At 49.2% G+C, this 14,762-nt stretch overlaps 1 protein-coding gene across 2 annotated transcripts in view; it reads left to right on the top strand.

Annotated features, from left to right (window-relative positions):
• The window catches only part of Tfap4 (transcription factor AP-4), a 56,765-nt gene that overhangs the window by 9,752 nt on the left and 32,251 nt on the right, over nucleotides 1–14,762 (top strand). The window contains exons 1-2 of one of the 2 annotated variants that reach the window (XM_004864774.3): nucleotides 9,939–10,037; nucleotides 13,688–13,887. The exons of the other annotated variant lie outside the window; for it this stretch is intronic. The gene's annotated coding sequence lies outside the window, so the exon portion shown is untranslated. Of the gene's footprint in view, nucleotides 1–9,938; nucleotides 10,038–13,687; nucleotides 13,888–14,762 lie in introns of those variants that run through there. 2 annotated transcript variants of the gene reach the window in all.

Below are 14,762 nucleotides of genomic sequence, written 5' to 3'. Positions count from 1 at the left end.
CCAAGACCCCTCAGCAGCTGGCCTCTTTCACTTCCTAAGTACCCCTGGGGGCCACACGCACCCCCTGCCTTTGGGGCCTGAGACCAGTGCCCCTAAAGTCCACCCTGGGGCCTCTTCTGCTTGACATTCTTCCTCAGTGGAAAGAGCACCCACCCCTCATGTCTAAGAGTCCCTGATATTTATCTGATGGCACTCCACTAACATTTTCAGTCTGGCTTGGTTAGTCCCCGGCACTCTTCCAGATAAGCTCTGATTCCAATCTGGCTCCACCTGTCTCCCTCAGTGGCCCAGCAGTGTGGGTTTTGTGTGGTCATCGCTGAGGCTGTGCACTGATAGAGGAAAGACCACCATCAGTAAGGGATCTATCTGAGGAGCCAGGCTTCACTGCAGGGGACTTTGGACTTGCTTTTGGCATCTCATCTTCCTTCGCCAGAGCCCCTGAGCCCAAGTCCCCCACTGGGTTGGTTTTAGAGCCCCAGGCTCATAGCCTCAAGGTCTTTTCAGATCTGCCACCCTCTGAAAGCCAGGCAGATTTGTTGTTGTTTTGAGATAGGGTCCACTCATGTAGTTCAGGCTGGTCTTGAACTCACTATGTAGCCCAGGCTGGCCTCGAACTTCTGGTGATACTCCTGCCTCAGCCTCCCTAGTGCTTACACGCATGCACCACCTTGCCTGGCTTAGGCAAGTTTAACTTCTGCTTCAGACTTTTTCACAGCAGTTCCTCATTAGGAGTGTCCAAATGCCTGTCATGGCCCATCCACTTTGCTGAGGGCCCCACAGTGAGCTAGGCCAGGCACGGTGCCCAGGGGCACTAGCAGAATGGGCAGGTCCTCTTCTGGGCCGTCCTGCTGTACCTGCCTGGCAGATGTCTCCTCCATCTGTGTTAGTGTCTACACAGCATTAGGCCAAAGAGCCTGTCTGTAGGCAGATGTTTGGTTCTGATCCTGGTTTTGGCCCTCATCAGCCGTAGGACCCAACACATTCCTTGAGCTCTCTGAGTTGGCTTTTGTTTTTTCCTAGTACTGAAGCTTGGACCTAAGGCCTCATGCATATTGGGCAAGTGCTCTTCCACTGAACTGTGAACTGAGTTATGGCTTACTGGTCTACAACATGTAGGTTGCTACCAAAAGTGCTATTTCTTTTATTTATTTATTTATTTATTTATTTATTTATTTATTTGAGACAGGGTCTCACTGTGTAGTTTGGGCTGGCCTTGAAATCACTGTGTAGCCCAGGTTAGCCTCGAACTTGTGTGAGCCTCCTGCCTCAGCCTCCCAGGTGTTAGGATTACAGGTGTGTGCCACCATCCCTGGCTTTTAAATTTTTATTTATTTTATTTTTTTCAAATCTGCTATTTCTTAAGGCTTTTGTAAGAATTGACACTATGTGACCAGGTCTCTAAAAGTCCTTGGCATATAATATTGCTTGATCTGTATTATCACATTCAGTCTTTAAAATCCCCTTATGGGGTAGATCACCACTCTCTGGTCCATTTGGCCAGTGATGAGAAAGGGCTCAGTTAACCTAAGGAGTTCTGCTGGAGCATGCCACTCTGCGGTCACAGGTGAGATTCAAGTCCAAACTGTCTCACTCAGCTGCCCAAGCTCCTAAACATCCTGGCCCCCATCTTGCCATCCTCTCCTGGTTTTCTTTGTCTTGAAGTTCATGCATTCATTCAACAGATATTTATGAATGCCTCCTCCCTGGGGATGTGGTGGTGAATGAACAGGAAGCTCTGCCCTCATACAGCTGATATTTTAGTGGGGTACAGATGTGTAAGAATTTGTCCAAGCCTCCTCTTCCTCTTCCCCTGCCGCTGGAATACAAAGCAGAGAGCTTGAACATCCAGCTTCTCCACTGCTCTTTGTACATGAAGACCTTCAGAAAATAGGATTGGCTAGATCAGACTGGATTTGGATTTGATCCTCCTGAAAGAAGAAACTGACACAGCGTTTGGTGGCACTGAGGTCTAGAGCAGTGGGCGTGCCAGTCAGGTACCCCAACACACAGGGCAGGCTGAGAGCACCTGGAGGAAGCCATCATTCGGTCTTGTGCCTGGGGTCACTCTCTGAGGTCATCCCATGGACTCTAGCAGCACCCACATGCTGCTCTGAATCAAGTTCCGCCTTCATTGTCCACAGTTTGTCCCATTTGAGCTTGAGATGAAGGGGATCTCAGAAGAGGATTTAAACAGTGTTACTGAAGCCAAAAGTTTCGAGAGTTTCCTTGATTGATTGATACCTGGCCTTAGCCCTATAGTTACTGAGGTGAACTGCAAACCAAAACCACAGTGAAATACTACTTCACACTTACAAGGATGGCTATCATGAAAAAACAAGTGTTGGCCTAGGGACATGGCTCAGTGGTAGAGAGCTTGCATAACATGCACAAGGTCCTAGGTTCAATCTCCAGCATCCTCTGCTCAGCGAAAGAAAACTCCAAGTGTTGCCAAGGATGTGGAGGAATTAAAACCCTCATACACTGCTGATGGGACTAGAATGGACAGCAACATCTGCTTTATTTTTGTTTTGTCTTATTTTGTCTTATTGCCAGGCTGGCCTTGAACTTGGAGTGATTCTCCTGCCTCAGCCACCAGAGTACTGGGATTACAGCCATGAGCCTGGCATCCATCGTCTGATAAATAGCTAAATGAACTGAAAGGAACGAAGCACTGACACATCCTACAGTGTGAAGGAACCTTGAAAACATGATGCTTAATGAAAGATGCTAGACACAACCAGATACTGTGTTGGCCTTTTTATATGAAGTATCCAGAATAGGAAAGTCCACAGAGACTGCAAATAGATTAGGGGTTTGCTGGGGCTGATGGCACAGGGAATGGGGAGTGACTGACTGCTAATCAGTTTCTTTTTGGAGCGATGAAAAATTTTCCAAAAATGACTGTGGTGTTGGATATACAGCCCTGTGAATGTACTGAAAACCTGAAAACCACTGACCTGTAGACTGTAACTCTAGCATGTGTACTGTATGGCATACCAACTATGTCTCCCTAAAGCTTTTTTTTTTTTTTTTTTTTTTTTGGCACCAGGGATCAAACTCAGGACCTTGTGCTTGCGAGGCAGGTGGCAGCACCACTGAGCTAAATCCCCAGCCCTCCCTAAAGCTTTTAAAACAAAACCAAAGCTGGGCATGGTAGTACACACCTATGATTCAGTACTCTGGGAGGCTGAGGCAGGAGGATCACAAGTTTGAGCCCAGCCTGGACAATTTAGTAATTTAGCGAGATCCTGTCTCAAAATAAAACATTTTTTAAAAGGGCTGTATCTCAGTATCCAGACCCTGGGTTCAAACCTCAGTACTGGGCGGGGTGGGGGGGGGGAAGCAAATAACATCAACAACAAAAAAGCCAGGTGCAAGGGTACATATCTGTAATCCCAGGTACTTAGGTTGAGGTGGAAGGATGGCTTGAGCCTAGGAGTTGGCGGGTGGCCTGAGCAACATAAGATTCTGTCTTGAAATAAGCATCTGTGATGACAACGACAAATCAGCCAGACTTCCCACTTTATACTGGAGGAAAGCATGAGCAGAGGACTCGAGAACTTGCTGAATGCTTGGGGGAAAGATGTTGAGTGATGTTCATGGTTCTCATGGAAAGATCACCAAGAAATAACGGGAAGGAGGAGGTTTCTTGTCAAAGTTCAGAACTCAGCTATCCCCTGTCAAGTATCCCCTGACAGAGACCTCCTACCCCATACCCCTCCTTTTGTTATTTTGTCATCTGTCTCAGCATCTGTTTATTCCTTTCATAACTCTTCTCACATTTGTAATTCTTTTTTTTTTTTTTTTTTGTAATTCTTGTCTGTCGGTGAACTTGACTTTGTGGGACTTTCTTGCTCAACTGAGCTCCATGAGATTAGGGGCTTGTCTGTATCTTGTTACTCTAATAGTAGGCGTTCAGTAAATCCATTTGCTGAACCAAATGGACCCTGTGTATTGACAATAGTTGTGTCAAACTGGAGATGGTCCAGGCTGGGGTCCACACAAGGTGCACAGGGGCAACAGCCAAGCAGCTCAGGATGTCCCCGTCCAGTGGCTTTCCCTCTGTTCCATTGCCAGCAAAATGTCTCTGGAAAGGAAGCCCAAAGCCCGTCCGGCAGGGAAGAGGAGAGAGGGGTGGGGGTGGAGGGCTGCTAGGGCCTGGGGAGGAAGTTGGCAGCACAGGGCCGCAGAGGGCGTGTTGTCTGTGTTTGCACCTTGGAATGTGGCTGATTCACTCTGGGGGGAGCTGTGTACCGCTGCCACAGCTGCTGCCTTGGATCTAACATCTGGAGGCTGAATTCCAGGAGGAGAGAGACAGATTGCTGCAAGGAGATGCCAATTTTGAAGGTCACATGGAGTGATGGAACTACTCTGCCAGTGGCTCAGAGGGACCATCACCCCTCCAGGGTCTGGGGAAGAGGTGGGGCCCCAGCTCCTGCCCCAGCTTTGACCCTGTCCCTGAGCTACCAGATCCAAAATGGAACAGCTTGGGCCAGAGAAGAAGTGGAGCTCAGCAGTCAGACCTGAGTTCAAAGACTAATTACTTAACAGCTCACTAATTACAAGGGCTCTGCAATATCCCCTGGACACTGCTTACATCTCCAGCCAAGTTCCCTCTGCATTCCGTTTGCTCTTGGGCCAGAGCTTCCCAAGCTTCCCAATGGGAGACCCAGATGTCACTGCTTGCTTCTCCCAGCAGGATCCTGGGCTTGTCTCTCTTTGGCAGGAGTTGGGTCCCAGGTCATCCCTGAAGAAGTCACCATGTCACTGACTGACAGGTGTGGGGCAGGAGGATCCCCCAGCACAGAGCTGAGACCCTAGAACCACATGGAGAAATTGGGAGTTGCTATCAAGGAGCAGCAACACCCCAATTCTACTAGCTTCCCTCCCAGGACTGGCTACTGGGGCTTGTGCCAGACCCAACTCTGTGGGCTTTTATCTATCAGGATGTGCCTTTGGTTAAGTCTCTGCCTTAAGCTCTCAGAAGCTCATTTTCTTCATCTCTGAAATCTCCTAGGATTCTTTTAGGCATTAGAAGGCATAAGCAGTGATAACTAATGTCTGGTTCCCTTTCTCTTGCATCTAGGTTCTGTATGGGCCTGGGATTTAGCTCAGTGGCACCATGCCTGCCTTGCAAGCGCAAGGTCCTGAGTTCGATCCCTGGTACCGGAAGAAAAATGCATCTAGGTTTTGTATGATCTGTAAGGACAATATGTGCGCTCTTGTGCTGGCGTGCACATGTGGGGTGTGTGTGTGTGTGTGTGTAGCAGCAGCTCCGTTTCTGATCTCCAAGGAGTTTTGTGTTGTTTGACTTACCCCCTGCAGAGTGTTAGGGCGGCACAGGAGAGCCGGGGGAGACAGAGGGGCAGAAAGCAGGTGGAAGGAGAACACAGTCCAGTCTCAACGTGCGCCTCAGCTGCAGGCCCTGCAGGCCCAGGCCTGCCTCCCTGAGGTGACTCTCAGCACCCTAGGCTCCACCTGGTGCTGAAGGAGAGGCCCCGGTGTCCTCCCCTCCCCGTCCCTCCCCAGCCACATCAGGAGCATGTTTGGCCATTTGACATTGAAGGACCCTTGGCTTGGCCTTGCATGTCATTTCTCTTCTCGATCGTGGAGAAGGGAGAGGAAGGCTGCTCCAGGCCCTGAGGGATCTCAGAAGAGGAGAACCAGTACCCAGGAAGAGCCTTTTGGAGGCCTGGAGAGAATCAGGTAGGAGTCTCAGGGAGGGCAGAGGGCAGGCTTCCTCAGAGGTGTCTGCTGTTGCTGTGAACCTCTGAAGCAAAGCACCTCCTGGAATTCGCTGGGGACAGGTGGAGTGTTATGATGAGTGTGCAGTCCTTGGCTCAGTGACCTCCACTCCTGCCAGCACTGCTTGCTGTGCCAGCACATCTCTTAGCTGCCCTGGGTGCATGGGTACCAGCCCAACCCCACCAGACCCAGGTACTGTGCTCTCAATCTCAGCTCTAACCCCACCTCCTCAGAGAAATCTTTCTGGACTGGAAACTCAAATGTGTGATTATTCTTGTCTCCACAGCTGGCCATGGGGGTTCAGTACATCTGTTGAAAGATTAGTGGGAGCACTGCATCAGTTGACATGATGGTCAGAGACTCCCTGTATGACCATCTGGTCACTTGTCCACATCCTGTGTGCACTGAACATGCTCAGACTGTCCTTCCTTGGCTTTGCCCTCTTTTGGATCTCATCTATCGCTTTCTTTGTTTTGTTTTGTTTTTTGAAGAAGGATCTCGCTTTGTAGTTCAGGCTGGCCCTGAACTCACTATGTATCCCAGGCTGGCCTCGAACTAGAGACAATCTTCCTGCCTCAGCATCTCAAGGGCTGAGATTACAGCCGTACACCACCACATCCGACTTTCTTGCTTGCTTGCTTGCTTCCTTCCTTCCTTCTCTCTCTCTCTCTCTCTCTCTCTCTCTCTCTCTCTCTCTCTCTCTCTCTCTCTCTCTCTCTCCCCCTCTCCCTCTCTCTCTCCCTCTCTCTCTCTTTCTTTCACCAGGGATCAAACTCAGGTGCTTGCGCACCAGGCGGTAAAACCACTGAGCTAAATCCCCGGCCCTTCTTTCTTTCTTTTGAGTGTGTGTGTGTGCATGTGTTTCTAGGTATTGAGCCCAGCGCTTTTACACTGAGCTTTATCCTCTAGTCTTTCTTATTTTTAATTTTGAGACTGGGTCTTGCTAAATCACTAAATTCCCCAGATTGGGCTAGAATTTTTTTTTTTTGGTACCGGGGATTGAACTCGGGTCCTTGCACTTGCACAGCAGGTGGCAAAACCACTGAGCTAAATCCCTGGCCCCGAGTTGGAACTTTTGATCCTCTTGTTTTAGCCTCCCAGAGTGTTGAGATTACAGGAATGCATGATCATGACTAGTAAATACCTTTTTTTAATTTTTGAGACAGGATCTTGCTATATAGTTCAGACTGGTCTTCAACTCACTATGTAGCTCAGGCTGACCTCAAACTTGTGGCAATCCTCCTGCCTCAGCCTCCTGAGTGCTGAGATTACAGGTATACACCACCATGCCTGGGAAACTTTTTAATGTGTTCATCTGATCTCTGTGTTCATCTGTTATATGACTGACTCCCTAAAGTTGAGGAACTTAGTAATGACAGCTACATTTTCTGAGTTTGTTAAGTGCTTTTAAAAAATTGAGACAGCTGGGTGTGGTGGTGCATGCCTGTAATCCCAGCATTCAGAAAGGTGAGGCAGGAAGATCACAATGAATTTGAGCCAGCTTGGGCTACATAGTGAGTTCAAGGCCAGCCTGAACTACATAGTGAGACCTTGTCTCAAAAAAACCAAAACCAAAACAAAAAACTGCGAGGGCTGGAGGTGTAGTTCAGTGGTAGAGCAGTTGTCTAGTATATATGAGGCCCTGAGTTCCATCTCCAGCACTGGGGCAGGGGGAGATAAAATTGAAATAGAATTCACATATCATAAAATTCACCTTTTAAAAATGTACAATTAGTGAACATTTCCATCACTGCAAAAAGAAACCTTATACCACTTAAGCAGTCACTCCCTATTTCCTCTCTCCTCCCAGGCCCCGGCAACTTTCTACTCTCTGTAAAAGATTTTCCTATTTGCCTATTCTGGACATTTCAGAATGAATATGTGGTCTCTTGTGACTGGTGACGACTGGCATCTTTCACTTTACATACTGTTGTTGAATATCATCCTTGTTGTAGCATAGATTGGTACCTTGTTCCTTTACTTTTTAAAATTTTTTATTTTTGGTAGTGCTGGGGATTGAACCCAGGGCCCTCTCACTGATCTACATACTCAACTCTTCAGCCATTTTGTTATTTTTTATTTATTTATTTATTTATTTATTTATTTATTTATTTATTTTGGTACCGGGGATCAAACTCGGGTCCTTGTGCTTGCACAGCAGGCGGCGGAACCACTGAGCTAAATCCCTGGCCCTGTTATTTTTTATTTTGCGATAGGGTCTCACTGAGTTGTTCAGGGTAGGCTAGAACTTACAATTCTCCTTAGGCTCCCAGAGTCCTGGAATTGCAGGTGTGTGCCTCCACAGCCAGGTGGCTTTCCATCTTTAAAGGTATGTTCCCAGGGCTGGTGGTGCATGATTGTAATCCCAGCACCTGGGAGGTTGAGGCAAGAGGATCACCACAAGTTTGAGGCCAGCCTGGGCTACATAGTGAGGAAAGAAAGAAAGAGAGAGAGAGAGAGAGAGAGAGAGAGAGAGAGAGAGAGAGAGAGAGAGGTGTGTAGTGTATGGATATGGGACCCAAAGTCTCAAACATGCTAGGCTTGCCCTGTGCCACTGAGCTACACCCCAGCCCTCTTTAAGGGCTTTTCAACAAATACCTTGTTTAATCTTCACAGCAGCCTATAAAGTAGGGCCCGCAATTACCTCTCATCTGCAGACAAGCTCCAGGGGGTGAGTCAAGGTCTCATGGCTTTAGGCTAAGGAGGTAGGGCTGAAGTTGTCTGGCTCCAAAGGACTGTGATGCCTAGGAAAGTGTCTTGGATCATTTTAGTGCTGCCTTGGGGAGGGGTCCCTCACAACAGGTACCACTAACTCTTCAAATGGGGCTGTGCAAACCTCAGAGCTCCATGGTCTGTCCAGATGAGTGCTGCTCACTGGCTCAGCAGTGATCTGTGGCCCCAGGGATGCGGCTCAGGAGATCCCTCCTGCTGAAGCAGCATTATCCTTAGGTCTGAGACCCAGGCTTTCCACCTTTCCCTAGCTTCTTCTGGATGCTGTTCTCAGCCTCCACCCAATGCAGTATCAGTGCCAAATGCCACCAGCCCTTTGGTTTGTCGTGGTCTGCTTCCTTTGGCTCCAGGGCAGCATTTCATTTCCTTCTCTCTTGGTTTTGGCACACAGACCTGTGCTCACGCGTTAATGAACTTTGCTTCTCTACTTTTTCCCATGCCGTTGTGGATGTAAGTCTAGCTGTCAGTCACACAAGCTCACATGCAAATCAGCCTCGCCACTGTCTGGCCGTGTGGTCCTCAGGCCAGTGTCTAAACTTCTCTGTGTCTCTGTTTGCTCTTCTGTAAACAGGGTCACACTGGTAGTACCTGTTCACATGGTGGGTGTGGGATTGACTCACGATGGAAGTGAGTTGCTCACATTGGTCCTAGTCCTCGGTGCATGCTCGTGGCTCTTGTTCAGAGGCTGACACCAGGCTTGGGCAGCTATACATCTGTCCCTGCCCCCAGCACTGGTAGGCTCTGCTGCCTGGGAGGCTTCTTGTAACTCAATCTGAACAAGATGGGGGAAGTCCAGGCTTGGCCTGAGGTAAGGACTCAGGGATGTCCCTGTTCTGCTCCCCCATTCTGTGGGTGGCACAGCCCACTATCTGTGTCCCACATCTGCAGCATGGACCTGCTTCCTGGTGGCCACAGAGCTTGGACGTTGGCCACAACCATGACTGTGGACCACTCTGCGTGGGTGTCACGGTCTCTGGCCTGAGGTAGGAGGGGCAGCCACACAGCAGGGACCTGGGCCAAGGAAGAGAGGACTAGGCAGCCTACTCTGGCTCCTGCCAGGGAAACTCTTGCTCCTCACTGTGCTCTCAGCCATTCCTAGCCCTGCCCCTGGTGTCCTGCTTCTCACATTTCAGCTTCTGAGTTACTGGCAGCAGTGATCTCCTCAGCTGCTGTCCCCCAAGGCCGCTGCACCAGGCAGCTGTTAACCCCTGATGTACTGGCGGCAGCCACTGCACCGAGGGAATGTGTGGCAGGGCAGAGGCTGAAGGCGAGGAGAGCTTGAGGGAGGATGGAGTCTCCTAAAACCAGTCCCTGTGCTCCCCACACTACAGGGCTCATCATGCCTCCTTCCTCCCTGTCTGCCAAAACCTGAAGCCCAACCCTTCCCTGTCCCCTAAACCTCTACCCATCAGATCACAGAGCATGGATTATATATCACCTTGTTCTTGACCTTGTCGTTTCAGGCATGGCCATAGTTCTCCCTCCCTATCCCTTGCCACACCCAGACAGACTCTCTTCTGGGACTTGGCCTTCCCTGGCCAGGGCTGGGCCACCTGGACCAGGTGAGTTCTTGAGTGGGAGGCCAGTGTGGAAGCCATTCGCCAGGGCAGCTCACGGGTGTCAGGACTGAGCTGGGCTGTGAGGATCACAGTCAAGCCCCTTGGGTCTGATAAAGGGACGTGCAGTGTGGAGTGAAGATGAACCAAGTAAAGCCACCACAGCTGCCTCTGGCTCCCAGCCCTGCCCCTTGTACTGGGGGGCCTTCCTGTACCCGGGGCAGAGCCTTCCTGGACTCCCGCTGCCTCACCACCTTGGAGCCTATCCAGTCAAGTTTCTCAGGAGAGCAGCCCACTGTCTTTCCCCTGGCTTGGGAGGTCCCACCCTTTCTTTTCCAGTTTCAGAAGGAACTTGTCAGGCTGGAAATGCAGTTCAGTGGCAGAGCACTTGCTCCCTTAGCATGAGTGAGGCCCAGGGTTTCTGCCTCTCCCTCCCCAGCCTCTGTCCACTCCATGGGAGGAGAGCCAGCTGCCCAGGGGACACAGGAAACTGCTTCCCAGTTGTTCTCTCCTGTGTCCTCCTACTCCCTTTCTCCTGAACCCCAAATGTTCCCTCTTTCTCTCTTTCTTTCTTTATTGTCTTTTCTCTTTTCTTTTTTCTTATTTATTTATTTATTTTTTGGTACTGGGGATCAAACTCGGGGCCTTGTCCTTGTGAGGCAGGCGGCGGAAACACTGAGCTAAATCCCCAGTTTTCTTCATCCCCTCCCCTTTTCTTTTTCAGCAGTACTAGGGATTCATGGGGTTTGAACCCAGAGCTTTCATACTGAGCTATATCCCCAGACTTTTTAATTTTATTTAATTTTTTATTTTGAGGGAAATTCTTGCTAAATCACTGAGTTACCCAAGCTGGGCTCATATTTGTGATCTCCCTGCCTCAGCCCTCCAGAGTAATGGGATTACAGGTATGTGCCACTACATCTAGCTCTCACCTGGTTTCTTGTGGGCCTCATCTGACCCTTGGCCCCTTGGCTGACTTATTGCTCTATATTAATTAGAGGCCTGAGGCTCAATCCTTTTTTTCTTCCTTAACTCCTGGTTAGAGAGGCCCAGCTGGGCACCAGGTGTCTCAGTTCTGGTCTGTTTTTTTTTTTTGTTTTTTTTTTTTGGTACCGGGGATCGAACTTGTGGTCTGGTTATTATTGCTATTTATCTTTTCTTTCTTTCTTTTTTTTTTTTTTTCTGAGACAGAGTCTCGCTATGTACTTTGAATTCACTACATAGTGCAGTCTAACTTGCAGTGATCCTCCTGCTTCAGCTACCTGAGCGATGTCGTTATTGCTAATTCTTAAAGAACCTTCAAGGCCCACAGACTTCCTTGGGCTCCTGGTCCACCCTGCCTGCCTCACAGAGAATCAATTGAAGTGGTTAGGCAGCCATTTGTGTCTAAAACAGAAATAGCCCAGTGGGTACCAATCCAATGTTTATAAAGGGGACCGCCATTGGGTTGCAGCTCAGGTACCTGGTTCCTTCGTGGACACACTGAGAAGCAGTCACTTCCTCAGGGGAGAGAACCCAATGGGAGCTGAGTGTGGGGGAAGGAGCTACAAGCTGCAAAGGTCAGGAAAGGACAGGTAGGGGGTGTTGACCAAGGGGAGAGGGGGGCAAGGGTAGAACCCTCCCCCCTTGCTGAGCCAGGGGACAGAGGCCAAGACGCGGATGGATTCCAACCGTCTGGAGTTGCTGGCTCTCAGGGGCTTGCTTGTGAACAAAGTGAATCAGATCTGGTCAGATAAAGTAGATGAGAATCTAGAGGTCAGGCCCTTTGGGGACTTCACGCAAGACTGCCACCACCTGGATCAGCAGGGCTTTCGGGGCCCAGGACCCCGAAAGGGGCCCAAAGAGTCCCGCCCCCACAGATTGCCTTCGTTTCCCGGACTGTGTTCGCTGCAGCTAGCTCACAAAGCAGCGTGTGTCCAGCGCCCTCTAGTGGTCGAGGGCGGGGAATCTCAGCCTTGTTGGCCCCAAGATCTCCTGGCTGCTTGGGCTAGGACAGTAAAGTGCATTGGGGATAATTGGGCTTTGGCTGAGCCCCAGCAAGGACATCGGACCTCCAATTCTTCCTTCCTGGAAGCACCAGCAACCTTGCTCCAGTCAGGGACTTTGTTTTGTCTTGTTTTGGGTACCGGGGGCGGAACCACTGAGCTAAATCCCCGGCCCAAACTTTGTTTTTAATGACAAGCTTTTTACTTCTATGCAAAGGACGTTTTGCTTCTATGTGTCTTCTCCTGGCCCCAGCCTCTGGTATCCACCCCCTGCTCCCAGCAGGCTCTGGTTTCTCATATGCAGTTCAGCATAATGAGCACGTGTGTACAAGAAAAAGCCTCAATTCAGGTTGGGGACGTAGATTTCTTTTCTTTTCTCTCTCTCTCTCTCTTTTTTTTTTTTTTTTCCTATTTTTGTTTTTTAAAGGAGGAAAGGTTTATTTCGGCTCACAGTTTGTAGAGGTTTCGGTTCATAGCTGGCTCCAGGGCAGGGTAGCATGGCAGAGGGGCATCGCAGAGGAGAAACAGTTCATGGCAAAGCAGGGCAGGGAGAAGACAGTAAAGCAGTCCATAAATTTCTATTTAGGTACCATTTCTAGTTCTCCATATGTCTTCAGAAAGTCCCTTAACTTTTGTTCTTCCTCCTTCATGTTCTCCCCATCTGTGGTAGCAAAATTCACACACATGCACACACACAAACACACACACACACACACACGTCCTGGTATAATCCCTTCCTGTTCAGTATGGGTGGGACCTGTGAATATATCCCAGATATACTACCCGGTACAGGTTGATCTTGGGATAGAGAGATTATCCTGTGGGTCCCTCCTAATCACTAACCCAGTGTGAGCTGGGTTTTCTCCAGCTTCCTATGGAAGAGAAAGTCAGAGAGTTGAAGTAAGAGAAGGCTGGAGCCAGGTATGGTGGCATGCGGCACATGCCTGTGATCCCAACATTCAGGAAACTGAGGCAGGAAGATTGCTGTGAGTTGGAGGCCAGCCTGGGCTACATAGTGAGAGAGTCTCAAAATGATAATAAATAAAATAAAGGAAAAGAAAAGAAGATGTCAAGGCTGGCAGTGAGAAACGTCATTCAGATGGAGGGAACCACAGGACAAGGACCTAAGAACAGGAGGTGATAATGCCCCCCAGGTGACAGTGAGACAGAATAGACCTCAGGCCTATGGCCAAAAGGAACTGAGTGCTGCAGAGAACCAGTGAGCCTGGAGGAGGAGCCCAAGGTGGATGGGACAGCAGCCCTAGCTGAGACCTAGAGCTCCATCTCTGAGACATGGGGCAGAGAACCCAGCCATACTGCACCTGTACTTCTGACCTCCTGGACCATGAAATCATAAAGACATCAAACAAGTGATATTTTGTGACACAAGATATGAAATTCCATTTGTGCTTGTACACAAAGTATTATTGGTATAGAGATGCCCATTCATTGGTACATGGGTGTTATTTGAAGTCACTAAATTTGTGGAAATTTGTTTTGCAGCAATAGGAAACTAATACATTGTCTGTCTACAGCTAATGGTATTCTACACAGGTCAAGTAACAGTTTAGAAATGAAAAAAAATCTGTTCTGACTCTACATATGTGCCGTCACCTGTAGAATTAAAATCTATAGTGTGTCTGGAGGTGGTAAAGTGCTTGTCTCCTATAGGCAAGGCCCCCGGATTGATCCCCAGCACCACACGCATGCACCCTGCTGCAGCTCTGCTTGATGCCATCTTTTCCTTCTTGCCGAAGTTGGTAGGATTCCACATCTCCCAGCTCAGCAGCGCCCGGCCAGCCAGGAGGAGGGCAGCATCTGTTGAGAAGGATGTGCTGACGACGGCACCATCAGAGCAGCCAGGACCCCAGGTCAGTGTAGAAGGCCCCACTTTGCTTGAGGAAAGGAGCCCTGAAGCCACTGCTTGAGGGGATTCCCATGCTTTTTTATTTTTTGCAGCACTGGGGAAGGAAACCAGGGACTTCATACTGAGCTACATCCCAGTCGGCACTTTTTAAAAACTTTTTTTGAGAAAGGGTCTCGCTGTCACCCAGGTTGGGCTCAAATTTGTTATCTTCCTGCCTCAGCCTTGCATAATGCAGGGGATGTGCACCATATTACTCAGCTGATCCTTGTGCTTTCTGGTCCTCCCAGACTTGTAGGCATCTTTAGGGTCAATAAAGCTGTTTTGTTGGGGGAGGAAAGGGGCATTTAGCCCAGGGCCTCAGGTATCCTAGGCAAGCACTCCGCGACTAGAAAACATCTCTAGCCCTTTTAAATTATTTTATTTTGTTAAAATAAAAGAAGGGTCGGGGATTTAGTTCAGTGTTTCTGGCGCCTGCCTCCCAAGCTCAAGGTCCCAAGTTTGATCCCCGGTACCACCCCCCCAAAAAAACCCCATAAAATAAAAGAAGACGATATATTTTGGAAAAGGTGAAAAAAGAGAAGATAGGTATCAGAAAGTGAACACCCTAAAAATTTTATTTTGGAGGGCCGGGGATTTAGCTCAGTGCTTGCGCCGCCTGCCTCGCAAGTACAAGGACCTGAGTTTGATCCTCGGTACCTCCCCCCCCCCCCCTTTTAAATTTTGAGCCAGAAGTGGTGATGCATACCTGTAATCCTGGCACGTGGAAGGCTGAGGCAGGAGGATCACAGTGAGTTGGAAGCCAGCCTGGGCTACATAGTGAGACAATGTTTCAAATAACAAGTTCTTCCTAAATTGCCCAGGCTGCCTCAAATTTGAGAT

Source organism: Heterocephalus glaber, unplaced genomic scaffold (genome assembly GCF_053883595.1).
Source record: "Heterocephalus glaber isolate CG9 unplaced genomic scaffold, H.glaber_assembly_v1.0 deba00001781, whole genome shotgun sequence".
Taxonomy (NCBI): Eukaryota; Metazoa; Chordata; class Mammalia; order Rodentia; family Bathyergidae; genus Heterocephalus; species Heterocephalus glaber.
The sequence above is the reverse complement of the archived record's forward strand: the minus strand, read 5'-3'. Positions and strand labels throughout refer to the sequence as shown.